Source organism: Dermacentor silvarum, chromosome 8 (genome assembly GCF_013339745.2).
Source record: "Dermacentor silvarum isolate Dsil-2018 chromosome 8, BIME_Dsil_1.4, whole genome shotgun sequence".
Taxonomy (NCBI): Eukaryota; Metazoa; Arthropoda; class Arachnida; order Ixodida; family Ixodidae; genus Dermacentor; species Dermacentor silvarum.
In genome coordinates, this window is record NC_051161.1 from 152,584,624 (window position 1) to 152,599,166 (window position 14,543).

General features: G+C 47.7%; 1 pseudogene; it reads right to left on the bottom strand.

The window, feature by feature from the left end:
* Nucleotides 1–1,057: 1,057 nt before the first annotated feature.
* The window catches only part of LOC119462506 (dnaJ homolog subfamily B member 14-like), a 58,217-nt pseudogene continuing 44,731 nt past the window's right edge, over nt 1,058–14,543 (bottom strand).

Genomic DNA, 14,543 nt, shown 5'->3' on the forward strand with positions numbered 1-14,543 from the left:
CCGTCTAGGGTCTTACATGAATGGCTGGGAATAAATGTCGGGGTCTCTTTCGCGCGCCTTTGGGAACTGGACATCACCTGCAGGATATTTCATCTCCGTCCTATAGCTGGTTTTTTCCCCTTGGACTGCCTCAATTCAATTCTTTATTTGCAGACTTAGAACATACAGAAATACCAAAACTGGTTGGCCCCATAGCCATAGGCTAGTTGTGGGTCCAATTAAAAATAAATAAATTATAAGTACAAAAACAAGTGACATACATCACGTGCATACACGTATCTATCTTACACCTTTACGTAGCACAAGAGTACAAAAGAAATGCGAAATAGTGAAAAGCATGTTACAGTATTAAACATTTCTAATACAAAACACTAGTTAACAAGAGGATTGCAGGCAAATTCCTTCATTATTATGAAGGTTCAAAGCATACATTATGGCTGCGTAGCACGCAATGACACAACGGACTCGATCGGTCCATTGAAAGAACGAAAAGAAGTTACAAAGACTTGAAAATCTGCGAACATGAGACTACAAACAAGACGTAAAACTTCGGTATTACCGTGAACTGGGTTCCAGAGAACACAGGGGGAGTCCACTCAACAACGTGGCTGACAACGCCCACTGCACTAACACTACACGCATAATAACTAGGATGGAGCAGTGCGAGACAATGTTGCTCAGCTTCGAATGGCCCACCCACCGCCTTTACCCGACAATTCCCCAGACCCATTTCCTTCGGACCCTCGACCTCACCTGCAAGCGGAGAAGTTCATTCTCCCGACAAGAAACAGGCGCACGTATAGCCCCGTCTGCTTCGCTACCTTTTCCGCAAGCTTTCCTGGATGGAGGAAGTTTGTCTCCGGAGGTTTCGGGATAGAGTGGCCCTGGCAACAGCGCCGGGAGATCTGCAAGTGATAAGCCTACGATATGTTAGAAGCGCCCGCTACCTGGGTTCATGGTGACAGTCATCATTTCTTGTGGCTTTGTCGGGGCACAAAGGACATTACGCATAAGATGCTTAGAAAAGTCAACTCAAAGCAGAATATTCCAGATGAGTTTACCCGTTGAACAATGGACAAGTGCGTGAATTCAGTGCTGCAGTACATAGGCGCCGACTACGAAGGGGGGGGCGGGGTATATAGACATAGCTTGAAAAGGCATGTCCGAAGAACATGTTGAAAATCTCCTCTGGAGATAAGTCTCCTTCAAAGCTCCGACTATAGTCACAGCTATCACCAGTGCAGCTCTGCTGCTGAGGTGGCCGGTTTCCATTCATGTCATACAGTTTCCGCTTCTGAGGGTCACTGAGCACAGCATAGGCATTTCCGATCGCCTTAAAGGCATCTCCTGCTCCAGGAGCCTTGTTTTTGTCGCGGTGCACTTGTAGTGTCAGCTTACGGTACTGCTTATTGAACACCTCGTCTGCATCCCGACTCACGCAGAGCACCTCGTAGTAGTCTTTGCACAACTTCGTTCTTCGAACTGCCTCCAGCTGCTCCGTGGTATAATCGACTGCTCGACGCTCTTCAGAACTGTCACGTCCCACAGGCCGAGCTCGATGCCGTGCATCTAGTGAACCAGGCTGCCCCTGAGGAGACGCCCTGCGCGAATTGTGGTGGTTGTTTCCTTGTGGGTTGCTATCGCAGCTTGTCGTGCGGTTTAGCTTTTGCAGCTGCTCTATGAGGTCTTTAGCGAGTTTTGATGGGTACAGGTGTTCTGCTTTTCGAGGAAATTGAGCGCCTTTTCTTTATGTCCCTGCGCAATGTACGTTTGTGCCAATTTGCTTGCTTGCTTGCCTTCGGGAGTGGCTCGTACCCACTATGGGGGATTGGCCAAGAATCGGGTGATTGAAGGAAAACAATTATCGGAGTCTAATGAGGGTCATTTTTGAAAATTTTCAATGACTAAAGGAATTTCTTCATATAATATTTTAGAATTTAGCAAGGAAATCGTCCTGATTCAATAATTTACCTCACAACAGCTGCACCAACATCGCTATGACAATGTCCGAGAGAAGAGGCACCAAAATATAGAATATTGGGTATCGTAATATTCAATCCAGCACTGTGAAAATTTTCTTCTAAAGCGTGTTTTCTAAATGAGGAAAAACGGCGGCATGACAGGAAGAAGTGTTCTATTGTTTCGTCTTCTCCACAGCATGAGCACGAGGAGCAGGGCGCCAGACCAGATCGATGCACATGAAAGTTTAATGTAGGAATGCGACATCTGAATTTGGTACAGCTAGAGCACTTCAAGTTTTCTATTATGGCAGAATTTTCTGTTCCAAGGAAATAGCAGGTGTCGATAATCAGTTAGATTTGTTAATGGCTGGTTCCAGGAGTCTTGCATGACTGCCGGCTCCTGAACCTAGCCGCGGTTATGTAAGCTGATACAGGAAGAATCGGAAGGATTGGACCACTAAGGACAGCTCTCGCTAAGCTGTCAGCTAATTCATTGATAATTAATCCTTTGTGACCAGGCACCCAAACCAATCTAATTAGTTTTATGTTAGAAGGTATAAGACATTGGAATGTACGCGAAACTTGTGAGCTCCTAGTTTTTTCAATCAATAAATCAATATTTATTTTGACGACAAAATCAAATACAGGGTGGGTGTAAGTACACATTCGGAGGTCCCGAAGTAACAACTGTCGGGTGGACCTCCTAAAAAGACATGAATAGGGGGTTAGTAGGATCGTGGCAAACAGTGAGTCATGTCATATATATACAATTTCTATATCATCGGAAATGAACGGTAAGAGAGAAAAAATCTTTTAAAAACATCACAAGTATAATCACACAGTTAAAAAGAAAGAAAACAATTGCATAAATCATTAAAGATAACTCACAGAAATTCAAACGAGGATAAATGGCACGTAAAACAAACAACGAGAAGTATCAATTTATAGGCAAAATTCAGTGACTCGGTAATTTGAACAGTACATTGCATAATAGTAAATCAGAACAACATCTAATTATTTCTATGTTCGTTAAATTATACTATGTGTCAGATAAAGTGTTCATGAAATGCTCCTTTGTTCTATGCTTGAATGATAATAATGTAGATGACTTCATATCAGATGGCATTGAATTCCAAACAGAAATGCCTAAAAACGCGACGGTAAATTTCCCATAATTAGTTCTTGCTTTTGGAAGAAGAAGATTGAGTTGTGCTGAAAATCTTGTGTTGTTATTATTTATTAGGCTAGAGCGAGTAAAACCTGGAATATTAAGCTCGGTGTTTATAAGACGAAACATAAGCAGTGACATCTTATGATTAAATAACATGCGTAAAGGTAAAAACATTTAGGGAACGGAATATGGGAGCAGAGGGAGATGTATGCGATTGGAATGCAATTAATCGTAGTGCCTGCTTTTGTAAAACTTCTAGCTGATGAAGATGTATGGCATATGTATTACCCCAAGATGACAGGCAGTATGAGAGATTACTGTGTATGTATGCGTAATATAAAGACACGAGAATGGTTTGCTGAAAAAAAGAGCGCGTTTTTATGATGATGTGAATACCAAGTGAGATTTTTTGAATAAATGATTGAATATAGCACTGGATGTTTAGGTTCTCATCTAGAACTACACCAAGAAATTTAGTAGACGCGGACCTTCCAAGTACATTATTATTTAGAGACACTACAATAGAGTCAATGTGATAAGTTCTTGAAGAATGGAATACCATAAGTGTTGTATTAGATGGGTTAATGAATAGCTTGTTTTTTACACACCATGAGTGAATGCTAGGTCAGCATTAAGTTTATCCTGCAATGCGAGTGAATTTTTATCAGATGCGAAAATAGTGGTGTCATCGGCATAAAGAAGGCAGTGTGCATGTGTTAATATTTCTGGCAAGTCATTAATGAATATTAGAAATAAAAGCGGCCCAAGTATTGATCCCTGAGGCACGCCTGTATTTACATTTTTTGATGAGGAGAAGACACCATTAACTTCTACTATATATGGGCGGTCTATTAGGTAGTTGCGAATTAATTGTAAAGGCGGCCCAGAAATGCCATAAGATTCAAGTTTACTTAAAAGAATACTATGGTTAATTGTATCAAACGCCTTAGTGAAATCAATAAAGAGAGCACCCACTAAGAGGTCTTGATCGATGGCTAACTTAACCCTCTCAGTAAAAGTAATAAGTGCCAGTTCAGTCGAAAAATTCTGACGAAAACCAAATTGATCAGGAGTTAAAATATTAAATTTAGATAAGTATTTAATTAAGCGATTGTGTATTAGTTTTTCGATCACCTTACTGAAGAAAGACAAAATGCAGATAGGACGATAATTACTCATGATTACCAACAACTGGATACGGCACGCGGGCCGCGTAAGCGTCAACCGCACACAGAAATTTGCAGCTGCGGCAGGGCTAGATGAGAAGACGCGTGCTCTCCTCGCCATGCGCGCATTTGTTCAGATGACCTCGAACTAACCCGATTATTGAGCGCGTGGGAAGATAATGTCCATCAAGTGTTATGGCTCAGCGTTACGGGCTTTTTCTCGCACCCGTAGTTTATGGGTCGCTCACTCATATGACTTTTGGACGTTATGCGGAATATCACGACGACGACGACAGCGAAAATTCGCCTGGAGTGTCGATATAATTGCAGTCGCGATAAAAGAAGAAATAGAAAACAGGCGTCGAGCTCGCCTCTACCGCTGCTGAGGACGTTGCAATGTGCACCGGCTACAAACACAGCATGAGCACCAGCGACAAAACCAATAGTGGGCATCTCGCTTATCGGTACTTCTCCAGACCCCGTTTCACGCTGAAAAGGAGGCGTATTTTCCACCGTATAAGCACCAGCGGAAACATAACACTAGGCGCGCGCGGAGACAGTGCACGCGAAGGATCCAGCCTTCTTGGATGGACCAAGCTTGAACTCGGCGCAGATTAACTCCAAAATAAAGCGCGTGACCCGCGGCTGTATGGCAGAGGCAGGAAAAGTAGTTGAGGACCCGCGTTCTAGCTGCTAGGCGAAAGAAGACTCCACGCCGCTATCAAGGAGGCACCTCAGCTCACACGTTTCCGTCAGCGAGTGATATGTACCGCCAGAGGTTCTATGAAGTACTTGTCACAGTGCTGTCTTCGTTAAACAACAGATATCGACCTGATATGTGGCAGCATAAGTCCCACATTGAGCAGCTTGCCATAGGGAAGGAATACGAAGCATATATGATAACATATATATATCGTATAACATAGTTCTACGGTGACGACCTCGAACCAAGATGCCTGATTTTGCACAGAGATATGCTCATTGACATTTTAAGCCAGCAAAGGTCGGCATCATTGCACACATTCGAGGACGTCGTGCACATGTTTACGGGGGCAAGGGCGAACACCTGCGAAACCTTTTGCCAGAATTGGCCAAGCTAAAAAAATTGCGCTGGCCATACCGGTCTCGTCGACCGCATCGGAGAGGACTTTTCATGTTTTCGGCGACTAAAAATGCACTTGGGTCGACGACTGGACAAGCCCGTTTGAACCATCTGGCAATTGTGCACGCCCACAAAGAAATCTCCCGCAAAATCAATTTGAATAAGATTGCCGACGACTTCATTTCCAGATCAAGTGCCCAAACGAACACAATCATAGTCAAATCATCGCATCAGAAATGAACTCATATCTTTAATAGGAGAGAGAAAGGCACCCACTTACAAGTAAAAGCAAACCACCTGGCTTAGAAAACAACACAAGAAGTTGTACAAAGGAATGAAAATGGGGTACATAACAGTGCAAGCAGAGTGAGGCCATTTGGGTAAGAAACGACGCGTGGTTGCGGTATTTCTAAAACTCCCCACTCCATGCTGTGCACTTTCCTTATTAATATTTATTCGTCATCTGCTGCATTTGCCGCTCAATAACACAATCCCCGCTGTTCCTATATTTGTTATCGAGTCCATTGGCGCTTTTGAGATATCGCTGTCTTACTTATTTATTTGTTTATATGTTATTTATTTGGGCATCTGATAATTTTCACTGTATAATCCTTTATTCTGCATCCGGAAAATAAACGAAACCAGCTGCCTTAGGCTTGCTTTGACAAGTAATGAAACTATTGCGTTAGGGAATGACATTATACTTATGCTAATAATTCCAGTCATAAGTTGTGTTCAGAAGTTGTTATATATCGTTTAATTCTGTTATGTCTTAACTTCTCAATAACTAACCTTTCGCCAAGAAAAAATTTCTTGATTGTAACTTTTGAATTCAAACTTTTACAAGCCGTTACATTGTTTTTTCATAGATGTGTACTTGTGCGACCTAATACGCGCAAAGCAAATATATGTACCTAATGTGTTTAACTGAATCCGCTTGTCGCATGGCTAAACCAAGGGGCGCCAGTCTCTTGGCGGTGCGAGGGGACTCAGGCTGTAAAACTGAATTGTCGCCTACTTTGAGGCCTTGCAAATACTCATATAAGCTCGTCACTTCAGTGAGCAATCTTTCGAGGTCACACCAAGTTTCAAGTATAACTGTTATTAACGGTAATATATATATATATATATATATATATATATATATATATATATATATATATATCGCCTTGGCGCTCTTTGGCCACATCTGGCCCTTGCGCCAATAAACTCTGACAATTATATATACAATATATATATATATATATATATATGTTTGTGTTGCTGGCGCGTTCATACGATTCCAGCCAATCTTCCACGTCTTTCTCATCGGTGCCGCTGACGCTGTCAGGATCCCGCTGACGCAGGGCACCGGCACATACGATGGCGGGAGTAACCGGTGGGGATGCCGGGCCGGGGTCGTCAGGCATGACGGACGGCAGAGTTCGGGTGTGTAATTCCAGGTTGGCGGAAACCGCAACCCCTTCACCAGAATCTAATGCAATCACAGGACAAGAGAGCAGCAGGCAGCGTTCGCAGCGTGTCTCAACCAGAGCAGCTCAGGCAATCTCGAGCTCGCGCCTCCCGGATGACTGGCTATGTGGCTGCAGCGCCGAGCATTCCTCTTCACTACAATAGATATTTGAGACAACGTTTAGACTGTCATTCTCTTCTTTTTTCTCTCAAGCGAGAGACCCACCACCAGGCCCAAAATGGTGATAATGAGTATGCACAGATGAGAATATGAAGCGTATGCATAATGCTCACACCAACTTCCCGCGCGCGCGCAAGCAGCCAGCCAGGCCGCGACTTAGCCAGGAGGGAAACGCCGAACGAATCGTTTGAGACGCGAAACGTGAACGATCTCCGAACCACGACAACGATGATCCTAAGAAACCTCGGCGGGAGTAACACGATAGTTCACTGGGGATGTTTGTTCATTAATAATGTAGGGGCCAAGGAAGCGCGACTCAATCTTCTCACACAAACCGGGTGTACAAATGGGCGTCCAAAGGAGCACTTCATCTCCAGCACGAAAGGAGACGTCTCGACGAGAGATGTCGTAACGTTGCTTGCAGTCTAGTTGACTGACTTTTGTGTTGAATCGAGCACGGTCACAAAATTCGTGAAGTCACGAGACTAACTGATTGGGTATACTGGGCGAGGTGTTAGTTGGGGCAGTTAAGAAATCGGCGTCGATGATGAATGTCGGCGAACGACCGCAAACGAGGTAGAAGCGTGAGTACACTGTGGTTCGCTGGATAGCAGTGTTGTGAGCAAACATCACAAAAGGTAAAAGTTTGGCCCAGCTGTCGTGGCTTGGCCCGATATACATTGATATCATATCTGTTAGCGTGCGATGAAATCGCTCTATTAAGCCATTTGTTTTGGTCTGGTATACGGATGTCGTCTTATGAACTGTGCCACAAGCTCTGAGTACTTCGATTATTGTTGGCATGAAAGTCTTGCCGCGATCACTCAACAGTACACGAGGTACACCATGATGCAGTACAATGGCATATATATATGTGACGCGAGCAGGAGGTTGCGGACGTAGAACAACATGGTCGCCCGAACACTCCTTTTATTCTTCGTCTTCCTCCTTCACCACTAATGCACCGCGCCAGCCTTGTGCGTTTCGTCACACACACACACACACACACACACACACACACACACACACACACACACACACACACACACACACACACACACACACACACACACACACACACATATATATATATATATATATATATATATATATATATATATATATATATATATATATTGTGAGACCACGCCCGGGACGAAGGCAGAGCTCTTCTATTGACACACAGCGCGAGACAGCCCACGAACACCAACCCGACGAAATGATGATGATCCTGAGGATGGGTATATACACATGAAGACGATGGTGAACTGCACAGTTAGCGCTCACACTAACTTCCCCCCCTCACGAAAGCGGCCGGTAAGGCAGCGAGTCAGAAACGGTCGGAACACCGAAGATACGGCTTCAGGCGAGAGACGTGAACAATTTCAGTGCTGCGGCAACGGCGGTCAGTAACCGAGGTAACAGGAGCTACGTGATAGTTCACGGCCGATTTTCTTTCAAGCACGGTACATGGGCCGCGATACCTGTGAAGAAATTTTTCACAGAGCCCTGGCACTCGAACAGGTGTCCACACGAGCACTTCGTCGCCTGGGCGGAACGAAATGACACGACGGGTCGCATCACAACGGACTTTCCTCTTGTCCTGAATGGTCGCGGTATGGGCGCGCGCAATTTCGCGGCAGTGGGCGACGCGGGCGGCGAACTCCTCTGGTAGAGATGTGGATGGAACAGAAGGCGTAGAAAGAAAAGTGGTGTCCAAAACAAAAGACGGTGCACGGCCGTACACGAGGAAAAAGGGGCTGTAGTTTGTTGTGCGTTGAACGGCGGTATTATATGCAAACGTGACGAAAGGAAGTATAGTGTCCCAGTTTGTGTGGTCGGGTTTCACATATATGGAGATCATGTCGGACAGAGTTCGATGGAAACGCTCGGTAAGACCATTGGTCTGGGGATGGTACGCAGAGGTGGTCTTATGAATGGTGTTTGAGGCTTGGAGGACTTCAGCAAGAACATGGGAAAGAAATGTCTTGCCACGGTCACTTAGAAGAACACGAGGCGCACCGTGGCGCAAGATAATGACTTGCAGGACAAACTCGGCGACCTCAGAGGCCGCACCAGAAGCAAGAGCTGCCGTCTCAGCGTAGCGAGTGAGCTGGTCCACGGCGGTGACAATCCAGCGGTGACCCGCGGGTGTAAGCGGAAGGGGTCCGTATAAGTCGATGCCCACGAATTCAAAGGGAACGGACGGGCACGGCAATGGTTGTAAAGGGCCGGCGGGAAGAGAGGTCGAACGTTTTCGATGTTGGCATGACGCACACGAACTGATGTACTTGGCAACACTAGTAGACAGGCCAGGCTAGAAACAGCGAGTCTTAATGCGGTCGTAGGTTTTATGAAATCCTAAATGGCCAGCCGTTGCGTCGTCGTGAAAAGCTTGCAAAATTTGCAGTCGAAGTGAGCGAGGGACGACTGGGACCCATCGGTGACCGGTAGGGTGGTAAACTTGCCGCAATAATGAGCCATGATGAAGTTTAAACCGTGCCAGTTGTCGTCTTTAGCGGCTGTTGGGAGGATGGGATAAGCCAGTGAGCCGGTCAATAATTGTGCGGCAGTACGTATCTGCACGTTGGAGGGAGGCGAGGTCTTCCGAGGGCAGAATGTCGACCGAGGTCACGAACCGTACCGGGGTCATGGTTGTGGTCGGTTGGCTGGGCGGTGCCGAACGGAGGGAAGGTGAGACAGTGGCATTTAGCGACAGCGGGCAATGAGACAAAGCGTCAGCATCTTTATGTTGCCTGCCAGACCTATATGTGACAGTGTGGTCGTACTCCTGCAAGCGCAGAACCCAACGACCGAGGCGTCCGGACAAATTCATCAGGGAGGACAACCAACAAAGAGCATGGTGGTCAGTCACAATTGTGAATTGGCGGCCATATAAATAGGGGCGAAACTTTTGTATGGACCATACGATGGCGAGGCATTCTTGTTTGGTGATAGTATAGTTTCGCTCAGCAGGAGAAAGAGTACGACTCGCGTAGGCCACGACTTAAATTGCTCTTCAGACGAGTGGTTCCGCTGCAGCAGGACAGCACCTATTCCATGCCCGCTTGCGTCAGTGTGGAGGATAGTAGAGGCTGTGGGATCAAAGTGACGAAGCACTGGTCCTGATGTGAGGCATCGCTTGAGGGTCTGAAAGGCGGCTTCACATTCATCCGTCCAGGTAAAGGGTGTGGTTGTGGTCAGGAGTTTATGAAGAGGAGCTGCGATAGTCGCGTAGCCATGGACAAAGCGGCGGAAGTACCACGCTAATCCAAGAAAGCTGCGAAGGCCTTCAGGTGTGGATGGTGTTGGGAAATGCTGTACAGCAGCGACCTTGTCGGGATCTGGCTCAATGCTGTGCTTGCTGACCACGTGACCTAATACTTTAATGCTGCGGCTCGCAAATCGACACTTCTTAGTATTGAGCTGGAGACCAGCCTTGGCTAGACACGTGAGAACGTCGTCTAAACGTTCTAGGTGCTGGGAGAAGCTGGACGAAAAGGTGACAATGTCGTCTAGGTAGCATAGGCAGGTTTTCCATTTGAGGCCGCGTAGTACGGTGTCGATCATTCGTTCAAATGTGGCAGCGCATTACACAGACCGAAAGGCATTACATTGAATTCGAAAAGGCCATCAGGTGTTGCAAACGCCGTCTTCTCTTTGTCGGGTTCATGCATCGGGATCTGCCAGTATCCAGAACGCAAGTCAAGGCTCGAAAAGTATTCGGCACCTTGTAAGGTATCAAAAGCATCGTCAATACGGGGCATAGGATATACGTCCTTACGGGTAATTTTGTTTAGTGCCCTATAATCGACGCAAAAGCGTACCGAACCGTCCTTTTTTTAACTAGGACAACTGGAGACGACCAAGTGCTTGCTGAAGGCCTTATAACGTTCCGTGCGAGCATGTCGTTGACTTGGTCTTCTATAACTTTCCGTTCAGCAGCCGATACACGGTAAGGGCGGCGACGAATAACGCGGGATCCGTCGGTTTCAATGTGATGAGCGGCCACGGTTGTTTTACCCAAGCCATCCGAACACACGTCAAAGCAAGGTTGGTGTTTCCTTAAGATGCTGAGCAAGGCATCAGTCTGAGTTGGGCTCAGATCTGAACTCACAGTGGCCCTGAGAGCACTGGGTGAACCGTCCGTGGGCGTACACTCGGCGAAGGAGGAAGCAGGCGAAGCAGTGATGACACATACTGGTGCTGCGTCGATAAGCATGGCAACAGTGGACCCCTCCGGCAGCAGAAGTGGCTCTGACATCATGTTGTAGACGGTCAGACTGGCGCAGTCACGTGAGAAACGCACTAGACAAGAAGCGGTGGTGATTCCCCGAAAAATGCAATGCTGAAAAGGGGAAACCACTGCGGCGCGGTCGATATTGTCGCTAGATCTAATGGTGAGAATGCGGGCTTGGCCGGTGGAAGAACAAAATCTACCGCTGTGACAAGGTGGGGCGTCGAGGAATCGGCAGCGTCACGGAGCTCGGTGTTCGTAATATTGTCGCGATGCACAAATCTCAGGAGCTTTATTATAGAAGCACCGCGCCGTACTCGGGAGAAGGAACCAGAGAGGCGCCAACAACAAGAATCTCTTCTTCTTCTCTAGATGCCCTCCGGAATCTCGAGCAGCCCGGTCGTCGTCTTTGTCGGCGCCAGGGTGCACTTGTGCACGAATACCGACGCGGCATTACCCTCCCTCCAGAGCGAGCATCGTCCCGATGCTGATCAGATCGTGGCGGAAAGACTCGTAGTTGATAGCTTGGCGGTGTCCACTTCACTCTGAATGATAAGGCTTCATGCGCACTACGTGCACTACCTCAGGCACCTGTTGACGGCGTTTCGAGCAGCATGAACCATCACCAACCACCTCGTAGGTCACGTCGCTAATACGGCGTAGAACCTTGTATGGTCCGAAGTACCGGCGTAGAAGTTTCTCCGAGAGCCCTCGGCGTCGGACGGGAGACCAAATCCAGACTCTTTCCCCAGGCGTATAAGCGGCAAATTGGTGGCGGAGATTGTAGCGTCGTGCGTCGCGTTCTTGCTGACTAGTTATCCTGACACGGGCGAGCTGTCGTGCTTCCTCGGCGCGTTCAGTGAAATCTGCGGCATCTGCATCTGAACCATCGCAGTCATGAGGCAGCATAGCGTCAAGCATTGTAGTGACTTCTCGACCATGGACCAGAGCGAACGGCGTCATTTTCGTTGTTTCTTGGCGTGCCGTATTGTATGCGAATGTGACGTATGGTAAGATTGTGTCCCAGTTCCGGTGCTCCACATCGACATACATGCAAAGCATGTCTGCGATGGTCTTGTTGAGGCGCTCGGTAAGCCCATTTGTTTGTGGGTGATAGGCCGTCGTCTTCCTATGGGCTGTGCCACTCAGCGTGAGCACAATTCGCAGGAGCTCAGCTGTGAATGCGGCTCCTTTGTCGGTTATGATGATCGCTGGAGCACCGTGTCTGAGGACAATGTTCTCGATAAAGAATCGTGCTGCTTCAGCTGCCGTGCCGCTCGGAATCGCCTTGGTTTCCGCATATCGGGTTAGATAGTCCGTCGCGACTATGACCCATCTGTTGCCGCTGTCAGATAGTGGAAAGGGGCCCAGGAGGTCTATGCCAATTTGAGCAAACGGCGTTTCCGGTACTGGAACGGGGTGCAATAGCCCAGCGGGTTTAGTCGGTGGTGCTTTGCGTCGCTGACACTCAAGGCATGTCCTCACGTAGTGCTTCACCTCTTCTGCGAGCCTAGGCCAGTAATAGTTTTGTTTGACTCGTGCTAGTGTTCGCGTGTAACCAAGGTGGCCCGAGGTGGCTTCGTCGTGGCAGGCTTGCAAGATTTCGCGGCGCAGAACTTCGGGAACTACCAGCAGAAGGCTCTTCCCTGTTGGAGAGAAGTTCTTCCTATAGAGAACGCCATCGCGCAAACAGAATGAAGGTAGACTCCGGGAAAATAATCTTGACACCTTCGTAGCTCGCCCTTCCAAGAACTCGATCAAGGTGTTGAGCTCTCGGTCGGCTTGCTGTTGCTGAGAGATGGCGGCTGCATCAACAATCCCTAAAAAGCCTGCGCATTCATCCGCATCTGCGCTCGGTGTTTCAATAGGTGATCTGGAGAGGCAGTCGGCATCGAGGTGCTGTTTCCCGATTTGTACACCACTGTCATATCGTACTCTTGAAGCCGTAAGCTCCAGCGTGCCAAACGTCCGTACGGGTCTTTCATATTGGTCAGCCAGCAAAGCGAATGATGGCCGCTTACTACTTGAAAGGCGCGGCCGTATAAATACGGGCGAAACTTCGTGACTGCCCATACGACGGCCAGACATTCCTTCTCCGTGGTTGAGTAGTTGGACTCGGCACGTGACAATGTTCGACTTGCATAAGCAACTACTCTTTCGGCACCGTCTTGCCACTGAACAAGGACAGCTCCAAGGCCCACGTTGCTGGCATCGGTATGGATCGCCGTTGACGCATCCTCGTCAAAGTGAGCGAGTACTGGCGGAGTTTGTAGACGCTGCCGTAACTCGTTGAACGCCGCTTCTTGCTCCTCTACCCATACAAACGCAACGTCGTCTCTAGTGAGGCGGGTGGGTGGAGAGGCGAGATGTGCAAAATTGGCAATAAATCGTCGGTAATAAGCGCAGAGACCCATGAAGCGTCTGACCGCCTTCTTATCCGTAGGCCGAGGGAACTTTGCGACTGCTGCAGTTTTATCGGGGTCAGGCTTAACTCCTTCTTGACTAACTACATGACCCAGAAACTGAAGCTGTTGAAACCCGAAGTGACATTTCTCGGGTTTCAATGTGAGTCCCGCGGACCGTATGGCTTGAAGAACTGACAGCAGCCGCTTTAGATGTTCTTCGAAAGTGGCGGAAAAAAACAATCACATCGTCGAGGTACACCAGGCATGTCTTCCACTTCAGACCGGATAAGACAGTATCCATGAGCCTTTGAAACGTGGCTGGGGCCGAGCATAAGCCGAAAGGCAGAACCTTGAATTCATAAAGCCCATCAGGCGTCACGAATGTCGTCTTCTCTCGATCACGCTCATCTACCTCTATTTGCCAGTATCCACTCTTAAGGTCCATAGAGGAGAAGTAGCGCGCATGCCGTAGCCTGTCTAAAGAGTCGTCAATCCGCGGCAGCGGATACACATCTTTCTTTGTAACATGATTCAGCTTGCGATAATCAATGCAGAACCGCAAGCTACCATCTTTCTTTTTGACAAGCACCACAGGTGATGCCCATGGGCTGTTCGACGGCTGGATGACATCATCCTGTAGCATCTTTTCAACCTGCTGCTGTATCGCCTCGCGTTCTTTCTGAGCTACACGATACGGGTTCTGTCGGATGGGTCTTGCTGTCTCCTCCGTGATGATGCGATGTTTTGTCAGCGGCGTTTGACCAACTCGCGACGTAGATGAGAAGCAGTCCTTGAACTGTTCAAGCAGTTCCATAAGCCGGTGTCGATCTGCAGGTGTTAAGCTCGGTCCAATATCGACGGCAGGTGG